Raw genomic sequence first — 13,063 nt, forward strand, 5'->3', positions numbered from 1 at the left:
GATACTAATAAATCACCTCCAAAATGTGTCAAACTGGGGTACCTTGTCTCAACGTTCAAATGCTTTTGTCAAGAGACTCCCTATGATTGTTGAAAACACACAGGAGGACGGCGGAATTCCCCCTCCTCTTGCCTAGACAAGAAGAAGGGTCGTCCCCTCTCTACCATGCACAAAAATGGATATGATGGATAAAGGGATCAATAACATGTTCGAGTTTCACTTTTCAGAGTTTGCTTTTGTTTTTGTTTTCCCAATTTCTCAGGGTATCTGACATTTGAGAAACACTTTCTTGCCATTTCTTTTTTGATTTTGGCATTTCAAACACTTGACAACTTTCAACTTTTTCTTTTTGAACATTTTCAAAGTCACCCCAATTAAGAATCTAGGTGCCATTCAGATGCTTTTAGGTTTAGAGTCTATTTTGCTCCTCTTTTCTTTTGATGCATTTTTTGCAAACTTTTTTTCACTTTTCATTTCATTGAACTCAAATAGATTTCTTTTTGTGCCCATTCCCTTTAATACAAAAAAATGCATGGTAGAACATGGATGATGGTTATATGCATGGTTTCTATAATGTTCTAGTTAAACGTGTAGCCAAGGAGTTATCACACCACCAGGTACTCTCTTAATGTAGCCTTGAACCCATAGGTCACATGTGATACTAGCAACATACATCCTAGGGTGTTTTACAAGCATTCTAATGGCTAAAGTCTTAACAATAGAAAAGCAATTATTTAAATCTATATACAAGCTTTGCTGAGCTTCCAAGTAGATGGTTTCTGAACATTGACTTTGAATTTGGTCCCATCTTCCGCCTTGATTTTCAAAATCCCGTATCTTCCAACTTCGTTTATCACATAGGGACCCATCCATCTAGAGTTCAACTTTCCCGGAAAAAGTTGGTAGCGGGAATTGAATAGAAGGACTTTGTCCCCTTTGTGCAAGGCTTTTTGTCTAATTCTTTTGTCATGGAGCAATTTCGTCTTTTCTTTGTAGATCTTGGCATTCTCATAGGATTGTAGTCGGAATTCCTCAAACTCTTGAATTTGAATCATCCTCTTTTGGCCACTCAATTTGAGATCAAGATTAAGAGTTCGAATTGCCCAAAAAGCTTTGTACTCCAATTCGATTGGTAAATGACATGCTTTTCCATAGACAAGCTTGTAAGGGGAGGCTCCTATGGGAGTCTTATAGGCTGTCCTATAAGCCCAAAGAGCATCATCAAGCTTTGTGCTCCAATCTTTTTGGGTCTTGTTCACAACTTTCTCAAGGATTTGTTTGATCTCTCTATTTGAAACTTCAACTTGACCGCTTGTTTGAGGATGATATCCCAAGCCGGTTCTATGTTGAACACCATATTTGGTCAAAAGAGATGCAAGTTTCTTCTCATGAAAATGCGTTCCTCCATCACTTATGATTGCTCTAGGAACTCCAAATCTTGGGAAGATTATCTTCTTGAAGAGCTTGGTGACCATTTTTGCATCATCATTTGGAGTGGCAATTGCCTCCACCAACTTTGAGACGTAGTCTACGGCCACAAGGACGTACTTATTCCCATTGGATGTCACAAATGGACCTTGGTAGTCGATCCCCCAAACATTGAAGATCTTCACCTCTAGAATGCCCCTTTGTGGCATTTCGTTCCTCCAAGAGATATTCCCCGTTCTTTGACAAGCGTCACAATGAATGATGAATTCTCTTGTGTCTTGGAACATTGTAGGCCAATAGAAGCCCGATTGAAGAATTTTTGCAATGGTTCTCCTTGCTCCATGGTGCCCCTCATAGGGTGATGAGTGATACCCTTCCAATATTCCTTGGACTTCCCATTGAGGGATGCATCTCCGGTAGAGTCCATCACTACACTCCTTGTAGAGGTTTGGGTCATCCCAAAAGTACCTCTTTACTTCGAATTGGAACCTCTTTCTTTAGTTGTGGTTCAAATTTGGAGGGAGTACTTTTCCAACAATATAGTTTGCATAATCGGCAAACCATGGGGTGATGTGCCTTTCAAGTTGTGTTTGAATGGCCATCAAAATATCGTCGGGAAATGAGTCATTGATCGGGGTTTCTCCATGTTCATCATGAAACCGGATTCTTGACAAGTGATCCGCCACTACATTTTCGGCTCATTTCTTGTCTCTTATTTCCAAGTCAAATTCTTGAAGAAGCAAAATCCATCTCAACAACCTTGGTTTTGCCTCCTTCTTTATCAAGAGATGTCGGAGAGCACGGTGATCCGAAAAGATAATTGATACCGTCGTTTTGTATCAAAATTAAATTTATAATCCGAACTAAAACTATAGCTAGTGATAGTAGGGGTCGAATCACAGAGAGACAAAATCAATTCTATTTGCTATTTCCAGTCTATAAAAGTAACAATTAAGTGGGGGTTTTGAATTGGTTTGATTCTAAAGACTAATTGACAAAAAAAGAAATTTCTCAAACAAGATAAAAAGAAGATCGGGAACTTCGGTTCACCATGGCTAAGGTCACGTAGATAAGGTAGCAGAGGTCCTATAATACGGTCTCAGGAAATATGAGCAAGCCTTTCGATCAATGCTCAAATTAACCTTACGGTTTTCTAATTCCCTAGAATTTCTCAAAGCTTTCGCTCAAAGGCAATTCCAATCTAATGATAACTTTAATTACTAATCTTTCAATCTAGTAAAAAGGTTTATCAAAAGAAAACAAGATCGATATGGAAGAAAATCATACTAATAAAATTGACCCTATTTTACGCCATGGCTCACCTCGTTCCCAATAAATAAAATTAGCTATGCATAATTAAAACTATAACAATTGCGAAATTGAAGGCAAGGAACGAGATTGACATAATTGAAATTGAATTTAAGACAAAAGAATAAAACTGAATTTCTTGAATAAAACTAATAATAACAAGAATTAAATTGATTAGGAACAATGAAGATGGAAATTGCATTAAAACTTACTAAGAATTAATGAACAAAGGCAATTGAATTGCAATCCGTAGTCTACCTTTCTTTCCCCCAAAACTAGATCTAAAACTGAGTTCTTGAATAATGAAAAAGCATCCCTAAAATTGTCCTGCGTTCTACTGATAAACGATGCCAAAAGTTAATTACAAATTGGGCTTTTTAAAAGTCTAACACGTAAAATCAATCTCAGCTGCGCGGCCTGGTCGATCGACTAAGGGGCATGGTCGATCGACTGGTGAGTGCAGTACAGTAGCATCCGCTGAAATTCCACGGTCGATCGACTGGTGATGCTGGTCAATCGACCAGATGAGCTGTGCAGTAACTTCCTCCTCTCTTCAAAACAGCCACTTCACTCCAATGCACGCATCCCAAGGTGAGTGAGTACAAAATCCCTTCTTCCAAGCTTCCCTGAAGTTGCCTCCGGAGGACGATTTAGGCTTGATTTAGCTCACTTTCACTCATTCCTACAATAAATCATAGAAATCGCAAAGTAAACCATTTCGGGAGAAATAATAGCTTTAAGCTAACAAATACGCATGGAAATACGTGCCAAAAATGCAAATAAAGTGTATAGAATATGCACGTATCAAATCTCCCCAAACCAAACCTTGCTTGTCCCCAAGCAAGCACTAAATGCAACTAAAAGGACCTAATGGAAAGGAGTATATCTCAGAGCTAGCTACAAGCCAGTGCTAAACCGTTTAATGCACATAATCAACTACTACAAAGCTCAAAGAAAGTGAACAAATTTATGCATATTATGGAATTAAATCGGGCGTTCGACCTTGCAAGACTCATAAATTTGGACTCTCCCAGGTCACTCTTCTCTCAGCAAGGCAAATGGTAAGAATATATGTAGAAGAGAGGGAAGAAAATACAGACTCTCACCTAGACTGCGACCGACAAAACATGTATGCTTGACTAGTATGAATAATGATTCTAGCTACCGTACATACGCATAACCACCGTCAAGGACTATTACATGCCGAACTATTGCAAGATTTGGATAAGTGAGGCTAAATGGGAAAGAAGGGGCAAAACAAGTATGGAAATGTGAGAGTAAGAGTCAAGCTAGTACCTAACAAACCATCAGAAATCGTATCCCGTTCTTCCAACTCGAAATATAAACCATTGCCGCTAAATGTCTAGGCAACACACTATCCCAAAACAGACACCTCCAAATCATAAAATAAGCACATGAGGTGTGTCCTCAACTCAGCCGAATTTTTTTTCTTATTTTTTTCAAATTCCTTTTTTTTCCTTTCTGAGCTGGCAGTCGATCGACTACCCCTGCATTCCAGTGCCCTCTGCCCAGATCAACTTCCTCTTTTTTTCATTTTTTTTTTCTGAGTTTTTTTTCCTTTTCTGACTTTCTCCCTTTTTTTATTTCAGGCTGACACATTAGCCACCCCTGCAATTCTCATAAATACTCACTCCAACATTACCGAAACGAACCAAAACTGCTATAATTCGACAAATTCCTCTACTACTACCTAGCTTGGCACAATGGTAGGCTAAGTATGGGATGTAGTTAAGGGCAACTGGCAGATATGGCTTATAATGGAGTTAAACGGGGCAAAATGAGAAAGGGGGAGATGCAGTAATTCACAAAACACGTAATACCGACCACAAACCGATGCGTATAGGCAATAAGCAATCAAAACTCATACACGTGCAAAACATGAAATGACGGGAGTACTACTCTCAATCCTAAATTAACCGGTCATGAATGTCACCAGTTATAGGCTCTATATCTCAGAAAGTATAAGTAGTTTGCCAAAAGTAATGAGTCAAGTCTAATAACCCGAAGTAAATTCCACAACAAAATTTGAAATATCACTTTTAATTCTCGCTAAACAGTTGTGAAAAGGCAAGGAATGGCATATATTTGACTAATAGTGCAATGTCATCATTAATAAACTCCAATCCGACTCAACTATATGCAAAATTAAACGTGATATTTTTAATTTTTTTGAAATTTTTCGGTTTTTTCTTTGTTTTTTTTTTTTGTTTATTGAAATAACACAAATGCAAACTAAAATGCAATAAACGTGTGATTGAAATGCAATAAAAAACAAATGCAGATGCAAAAGACATATGCAAATACCCTCCCCAAACCAAAACGCACAATGTCCCCATTGTGCTCCAGCAGCAAATCACCAGCAGAAATAGGGAAGAATAAAAGCACAACAAAATAAAAAGAAACAAATAAAAAAGGATCGAAAATTCACAAAATGACGACCTCCCCAAACCAGACAAAAATGGGGAGGTCACAAGCATCTAATCCCCTCCATCATAATCGGAACCACTATCCTCGTCTGACCCAGAGTCATCCTCCTCATCCTCCACCTCGGCAGCAGCAGCAGTAGTAGTACTGGGAGCAGGTCTCCTGGCAGGCTGAAGGTAACCGCCCACCGGAGGAACAAATAAGGACGGGTGAGTCCAGGCACCTCGTGGGAGCATCCCCATCCGAGCGTACTCCTCGTAAATTGGGTACAGGGCCAGGGCCGTGTCTAGTCTGTGCTGATCTAAGCTCCTGCACAAGTCACTCGACACACGTGACGTCCCTCATTGGTCCATGACCGGAGGGATAACCATAGGTGTAGGGGGACGGAAAGTGGTCGGGTAATCCGTGGGAGCAGGAGTAGAAGAGGAGGAGGCCTGTGAAAATGAGGCATGAGCCCGCCTCGAGGTGCTAGCCGTAGCGGTGCCCGCCCCAATAGGAAACCTGTAGCTAGGCAAGGGCGGGCGAGTTGCCCCCTGGACAGTGGTAAGGGGCAGGATAGGAGGGAGGCCAAGAACAGGGATACGGTCGCAGATGAAAGAGTCAATCTTCCACCGACTCCGACTGTCAACCCACTTCACAGACCTCGCGTAGGCAAGATCCATAAAGCGTAGGTCAGGGTCAATAGAGGCCTCCTCTCGAGGAAAAATAAGAACTAAACGGTTGGCGATACGCGTCACCAACCCACCACAAGCAATAGTGGCCAAAGTGCCCTCACTTATACTGTGAAAGTGAGAGGCAGTCAAAAACGCGATGTTATAGATACGGGCTACCCGACTTTCAATGTTCAAATAGCCCGCCAAGATAGACAGCTCAATAGTATTCACATTATTTGACTCCTTGCGGCTGAAAATGGTATTACCCATCAGCCGTAGAAAATAACGAAAAGGGGGCAAGTGGACGGAAGTGCCCGTCCTCCTAGGGCCCTTCCAGTCAGAGATACACGACCACATGACCCGCTGAACATTAGAGGTTTCCGAGGTGTTACCCTCGAAATAAAGACCCAAAAATCCAGCAAAGTCGGCTAATGTCAGGGAGTAGGTGACATTGAATAGCCGAAAAGAAATGCAAGGGCTACTCCTATTGGCTTCAAAAGAAGCCTGGTCAAAAGCATAAGACGAGAAAAACTCGAGGGTCAAAATGTAATAAGTGAACTCAACCATGTCCACAAGACCCGACATTCCTGTCCCATTTAGCAGGGACACAACAGACTCAAAACAGCCTAATTTCTCTAAAGTCGGCCTGTGAAGAAAACGAGTGGCTGTAACTTTCATTTTTTCGACAAAGAGAGCCAATTTATCTCGCTGAGTAGAGGTGGAAAAAATAACCTGCGGATAGTCAGGTAGACTATCCGTAGTATCCTCGATCATCAGTGGCGGACCCCGCGGCCGTTTGGCAGCTCCCTGACTGGACTGACCCTCGAACATCGCTTGCTTTCCTTTGGTCATTATTGCTTCCTGCAAACAACAAATTAGCAACAAGCATCCCCTAACCTTTAGCAATAACGATTTATGAAACCCAAATTAAAAATCAGAAATTGAAACCGAAATTAGGGTTTCCAAAATTTGGGGGAAACTGATTTAAGCATCTTACAATTGCTAATATGGCTTGAAAATCAAGGGAATAAGATAGCAAAGGTAATTAAAGCATAAAAATCAAAAGACAATGGCCTGAAATCGATTTTCCCCAAATCGATTTTTCGATCAAAAGGTAGCATGGCTCGAAATATGGGCATAGAAATGCAGCGAGAATCGAAAATAAAGGATTAAAAGAGGATTAAAGACATACCTTTGACGAGAACTTGAAGATTTAAGCAAGAAAATTCGAGATTAAGAGGGGATTGCAGGAAAATCGCGAGAAAGGGGCAGAAGCTAGGGTTTTCTTCTGATTTTTGATATTATGAAAGTGAAAGAATGAAGAAGAATGAAATAAAACTTCCCTATTAACTTGCATTCTGATTCGCGCGATGGTCGATCGACTATTAGGCCCAGTCAATCGACCAGGATCCCCTTATGCAGCTCTCTAGTTGTCGCGTGGTGGTCGATCGACTATATGACCCTGTCGATCGACCAATCTCCCTTACACAGTAGCTTTTGCCTTTTCCTCCTCAGTCGATCGACTGAGTAACTTAGTCGATCGACTTCATACGCTGGCAATTAAACTCAAAATTGTCAAAAATTTATTTCTCCACTTCAAATTCCCATCTGTCTCTCACAAAGATGCAGTAAATCACCCTACGTACTTTGCAATAAAATAATCACCTGCAAAATTCTCAAAGGCGCATATTCTCCAAACCAAGTAATTGATAATTAAAAAGAAATAATTAAAGCTCCTAATGCAAAATAAATGAAATAAAACTATTAAGATCCTAATTACAAAAATCTACAAGCCGGGTTGCCTCCCGGTTAACGCTGGTTTAAGAGGTCCCGCACGACCTTTTTACCTCAGTTTGCAGCTTCTAAAATTGGGTCAAAGTATAGTACTTCGACCTGCCCAACGAAATCGTCTTCACCGTGCTAATGTTTCACATATTAGCCATTAACTTTGAACCTTTCTCCAGCAGAGGTCTCTAATTCAACTGATCCGAATTTTGTAACTGCTGTGACCGTATAGGGGCCAGTCCACCTGGATTTCAGCTTACCAGGAAATAAACGGATACGAGCGTTAAAAAGAAGTACCTTATCGCCAATATAGAACTCGCGCTTGATGATCCTCTTGTCGTGCCAGCGCTTCGTTTTCTCCTTGTAGATCCTAGCATTATCTTAGGCCAACAGCCTAAATTCCTCCGGCTCATTCAGCTGTGTCATACGTTTCTCACGAGAGAGGTTAGGATCCAAATTCAAATCACAAATAGCCCACCAAGACTTACGCTCCAACTCAACAGGTAAATGACATGTCTTACCATAAATCAATCGGTATGGTGACATCCCGATTGGCGTTTTAAACGCCGTCCTATAAGCCCATAAGACATCATCCAACTTAAGACTCCAATCTTTCCGTGATTTAGAAACAACTTTAGCTAAAATCTCTTTCAATTCCCGGTTAGAAATCTCAACCTGACCATTAGTTTGGGGATGATACCCCAAACCTCTTCGATGTTGGACACCGAATTTAGTCAATAAAGCACTAAGTTGTTTCTCTTTAAAATGCATTTCCCCATCGCTAATGAAAACCCTAGGGACACCAAAAAGAGGGAAAATAATCTTTTTAAACAGTTTAATCACGGCCTTTGCGTCGCAATGGGGAGTAGCGATAGCTTCTACACATTTGGACACATAATCTACAGCTACGAGGATATATTTATTACCTTGACTGCTCGGAAAAGGTCCTTGATAATCAATGCCCTAGACATCAAATATCTCAACCTCTAGAATGCCTACCTGTGGCATCTCATGTCTCTTGAAATATTCCCGATCTTTGACAAGCATCGCACTCAAAGAACAAAATTGCGACTATCGCATGCAAAGTTGGCCAATAGAAACCAGATTGGAGTACATTTGCCACAGTCCGGGACAGACCATGGTGACCACCATAGGCAGAAGAGTGGCAAGCTTCTAGGATATCCTTCACCTCCCATTGAGGCACGCATCTCCGGATAAGACCGTCTGCGCATTCCTTGAAAACATAAGGATCATCCCAAAAGTATTGTCTAGCATCATAAGTTTAACCGCTTTCTTCTCACGCCATGAAAGCTCGGGTGGTATCCTACCTGTCACAAAGCAAAGTTAGCAAAATCAAAGCAAACCACGGAGGTGGATAAGACCCTAAAGTAGTAATAGCTAACAGACTCTCATCGGGAAAAGAATCATTAATAGGTAACGAATCCTCTCTTCTCGTCGTTTGCAGACGAGATAAATGATCACCACCACATTCTCTCGCTCCTTTCTTATCTCTCGATCTCCAAATCAAACTCCTGCAAAAGGAGTATCCACCTCAAAAGCCTTGGCTTTGCATCCTTCTTAAGAAAGAGAGTCTTCAACGCTGCATGGTCAGTATAAACAACAACCTTAGAACCTAACAAATAAGATCGAAATTTATCTAAGGCAAAAACTACAGCTAGAAACTCCTTCTCAGTGGTATAATAGTTGACTTGAGCCTCATCCAGAGTTCGGCTCGCATAATATATGGCATTAAAAACTTTGTTCTTCCATTGTCCCAAAATCGCACCGATCGCATAATCGCGGCATCACACATAATCTCAAATGGGAGATCCCAATCGGTAATTTGAATGATTGGTGCGAAACTAGAGCCTCCTTTAACCTGTTAAAAGCTAAAAGGCACTCATCGGTAAACTCAAAGACATCATCCTTAAGGAGCAATTGTGTAAGTGGTTTAGCAATTTTTAAAAAATCCTTAATGAAACGCCGATAGAAACCAGCGTGACCAAGGAAACTCCTCACTCCTTTAACATTCACGGGAGGAGGCAATTGCTCAATCACCTGCACTTTTGCTTTATCAACATGTATACCTTTATCAGAAATCAGATGCCCTAACACGACTCCCTCATTGACCATGAACTGGCATTTTTCCCAGTTTAAAACAAGATTAACATCAATACAATGATGTATGACTTTATCAAGGTTAGCTAAACAACGATCAAAGTCATTACCATAAACTGAGAAATCATCCATAAATACCTCCATAATGTTCTCTATATAATCAGAAAAAATCCCCATCATGCACCTCTGAAAGGTAGCTGGGGCGTTACACAATCCGAAGGGCATCCTGCGGTACGCAAAAACACCCTGTGGACAGGTAAAAGTGGTCTTACTCTGATCATCCGGATGAATAGGGATCTGAAAGAACCCTGAATATCCGTCTAGAAAATAGAAAAATTTTTAGAGGCAAGTCTTTCAGTCATTTGTCAACAAAAGGGAGGGGGAAGTGGTCTTTCTTAGTAGCGGCATTCAACTGTCTATAATCAATGCACATCCGCCACCCTATCACAGCTCGTGTTGGTATTAATTCATTTTTCTCATTCTTAACCACGGTAGTCCCTCCTTTCTTCGGAACTACCTGAACTGGGCTAACCCACTTGAAGTTGCCAACTGTATAAATAATACCTGCATCGAGTAGTTTCATCCCCTCGGCCATAACAACTTCCTGCATCTTCGGGTTCAACTTGCATTGACCCTGTCTGTAAGGCTTGTGGCCTTCCTCCAGCTCTATCCTGTGCAACAAATATCAGGGCTGATGCCCTTAATATCATCCAAAGAGGAACCTAAAGCCTTCCTGTTTTTCTTAAGCACACACATCAAAGCATATAATTTGGTCATCATTAAGTTTAGCACTAACAATAGTCGGAGTACTGCTCGTATCATCTAGAAAAACATACTTAAGATTAGGAGGAAGTGGCTTACGCTCAGGCACCTTTACCTCTACAAAGACAGACAAAATCGGCTTCAATGGTATAGCAAGTGTTTACCAAATTCTCGATGGCCAGGCTCAAGAGCATCTCATCTTCTTCCTCTGTGAGCTCGTAGCTTTCCATTGAGGCTACCAAAGCATTTAGCTCCTCAGCATTCTCCGCTGTATTACCTGCACACTCATCTAAACTGGTTAGATCAGCTAAGGGATCCTTGGCTAAGGATTCCCTCCAATTATAATTAATGCCACATCAACAATATCAATAAAATAACACGTGTCATCATCGAGGTTCAGTAGCCTTACGAGCAAGACTAAACTCAATGGTGTCATCCCCTACCTCTAAGGTAATGATTCTGCGTTTGACATCTATTACGGCTCCATTTGTATGTAAAAATGGTCTACCTAAAATAATAGGTATCCGATTTGTCCTCTGCAATGTCCAAAACTACGAAATCGACAGGAATAAAAAACTTACCCACTCGAACGGGTACATCCTCTAAGACTCCTAAAGGTCTCTGAGTCGATCTATTTGCCATCTGAAGGATGATATCGGTTACCTTAAGTCTACCAATATTTAGCCTTTCGCAAACAGAGTATGGTATGACACTGGCACTGGCCCCTAAATCGCAAAGGGCCTTTCCAATTTCGTGGTTACCTATAGTGCAGGGAATTGAAAAACTACCCGGGTCCTTTAATTTAGGTGGTATATTAATTTGTGAAAGAGCATTGCATTCTTCCACGAAAGCAACATTACCATCATCATGAAAATTTCTCTTCCGATTCAAAATGTCTTTCATAAATTTAGCGTAAGAGGGCACCTGGGTAATTAGGTCGGTGAAAGGAATTGTTACCCTCGAGATTCTTGACCATTTCCGAAAACTTACCAAACTTGCGCTCCAGTTTAGTATTCTTTAAACGCTCCGGATACGGGACTGCAACACTGGCCGTAGGATCGGTGACCTTTGGCTTCCGTAAGTTTAAAACCTCCGTCAAATCATCAATAAGTGTAGAATCATGCAAACTAGTTGACGGATTTGCGTCCTGCACTGGAGTCCCAGTCGATCGACCATTGAGCTCGGTCGATCGACTAATCATGCTGGGCGTGAATAGTTTCTGGTCAGAAACTGTTTCTTCAAGAACCTCAGTCGATCGACTGACAGTGTTGGCCGATCGACGGATGTCTTTGGTATGAATAGTTTCGGTCGAAACTTTCTCCTCGACGACCCGATCGATCGATCATTGGTTGTTGGTCGATCGGCCAGGTGTCTTGGCAAAAAAGCTCGTTTTTGGACCAGAAATTAAATTCTTCTTTTCATCCTTTCCCGAGTCTTCTCTTGGCTTATCAGGACCATCAAAAGAAAGGCCACTTCTGAGATTGATGGCATTAATCGTTTCAATTGGCCCCTCACATTTGCTTGAAGAATTGGCGACTTGCTTAGCCTCTATATTCTCCAACTGCTTCACAAAATTCTTTGTATACTCAATCCTGGCTACTTCTATTTTCGCGACTTGAACCAAAAGAGTTCGGACCATTTCTCTCAATTCCGCGGTCTCATCTGAATTATGGACAGGAATTTCAACTCTTTCCTTGGATGCTTTAGAGGTCTCGAGCTTCTCGAGACGGGCAGTAATAGAAGTTATGAGTGTCACAACGGCACTCATTTTATCACTTTGCTTTCGCGACTTTCCACGCAAACTTCCAAACTCGGCTCTATGGACTGCCATCTCCTCAATAGTGTTCAGACCTTTATTCTGACCGGTATTATTTTGGAACCTACCATTCGCAGCTGCATCCAGGATGACCTTGTAATCATCATATAAAGCATTATAGAATAAGTTGCAAAGGTACCACTGCTGGAAACCATGGTGAGGGACAGCCCTAACCAAGCTCTTGAAACGTCCCCATTCTTCACAAAAGCCCTCATCAGGTCCTTGCTGAAAATTTGTGATTTTACTTCTTAAGGCATCAGTCTTTGCAAGTGGGAAGTACTTTTTGTAGAAAGCTAATGCTAGAGATGTCCAATCTGTGACTCCAGCTGCTACCCTATCAAGGTAGCGGTACCAATCTCGCGCCGAATCCTTCAAAGAGTATAAGAACATTATCCCCTTTACTTCATCCTGGGTCACCCCGGTAGTACAGGTATGGAACAAAGAAGAGTCTGTGAAAATTTCCATATGCTTCAAAGGATCCTCGTCCGGTAGAGCAGCAAACTGATTTCGCTCCACTAAATTAATATAAGAGGAACGAAATTCGAAGTGACCCGTAGTAGGGGTAGGTAACACGTGTCCCTTTGGAATGTGCTGCTCTTTTGGCTGAAGATTGTCATATATCGTAGTCATATTTGCAAAACTGAGAGTACTCAAGTCTTCCTTTCAAAAACATGTCTTCTAGCTGTGCAAAAGCAAAACTAGAAGCAAGAGTAAGCAACGGCCTCAAGGAACCAAAGTTCCTTGAGAT

At 41.3% G+C, this 13,063-nt stretch overlaps 1 non-coding gene across 1 annotated transcript; it reads left to right on the forward strand.

The window, feature by feature from the left end:
• Window positions 1-12,463: 12,463 nt before the first annotated feature.
• LOC141639066 (small nucleolar RNA R71) lies at window positions 12,464-12,572 on the forward strand. The gene has a single exon (XR_012542358.1). It is a non-coding gene; the product is annotated as a small nucleolar RNA R71 (small nucleolar RNA).
• The last annotated feature ends 491 nt before the right edge of the window (window positions 12,573-13,063 follow it).

The sequence above is a fragment of the Silene latifolia genome, unplaced genomic scaffold (assembly GCF_048544455.1).
Source record: "Silene latifolia isolate original U9 population unplaced genomic scaffold, ASM4854445v1 scaffold_268, whole genome shotgun sequence".
Taxonomy (NCBI): Eukaryota; Viridiplantae; Streptophyta; class Magnoliopsida; order Caryophyllales; family Caryophyllaceae; genus Silene; species Silene latifolia.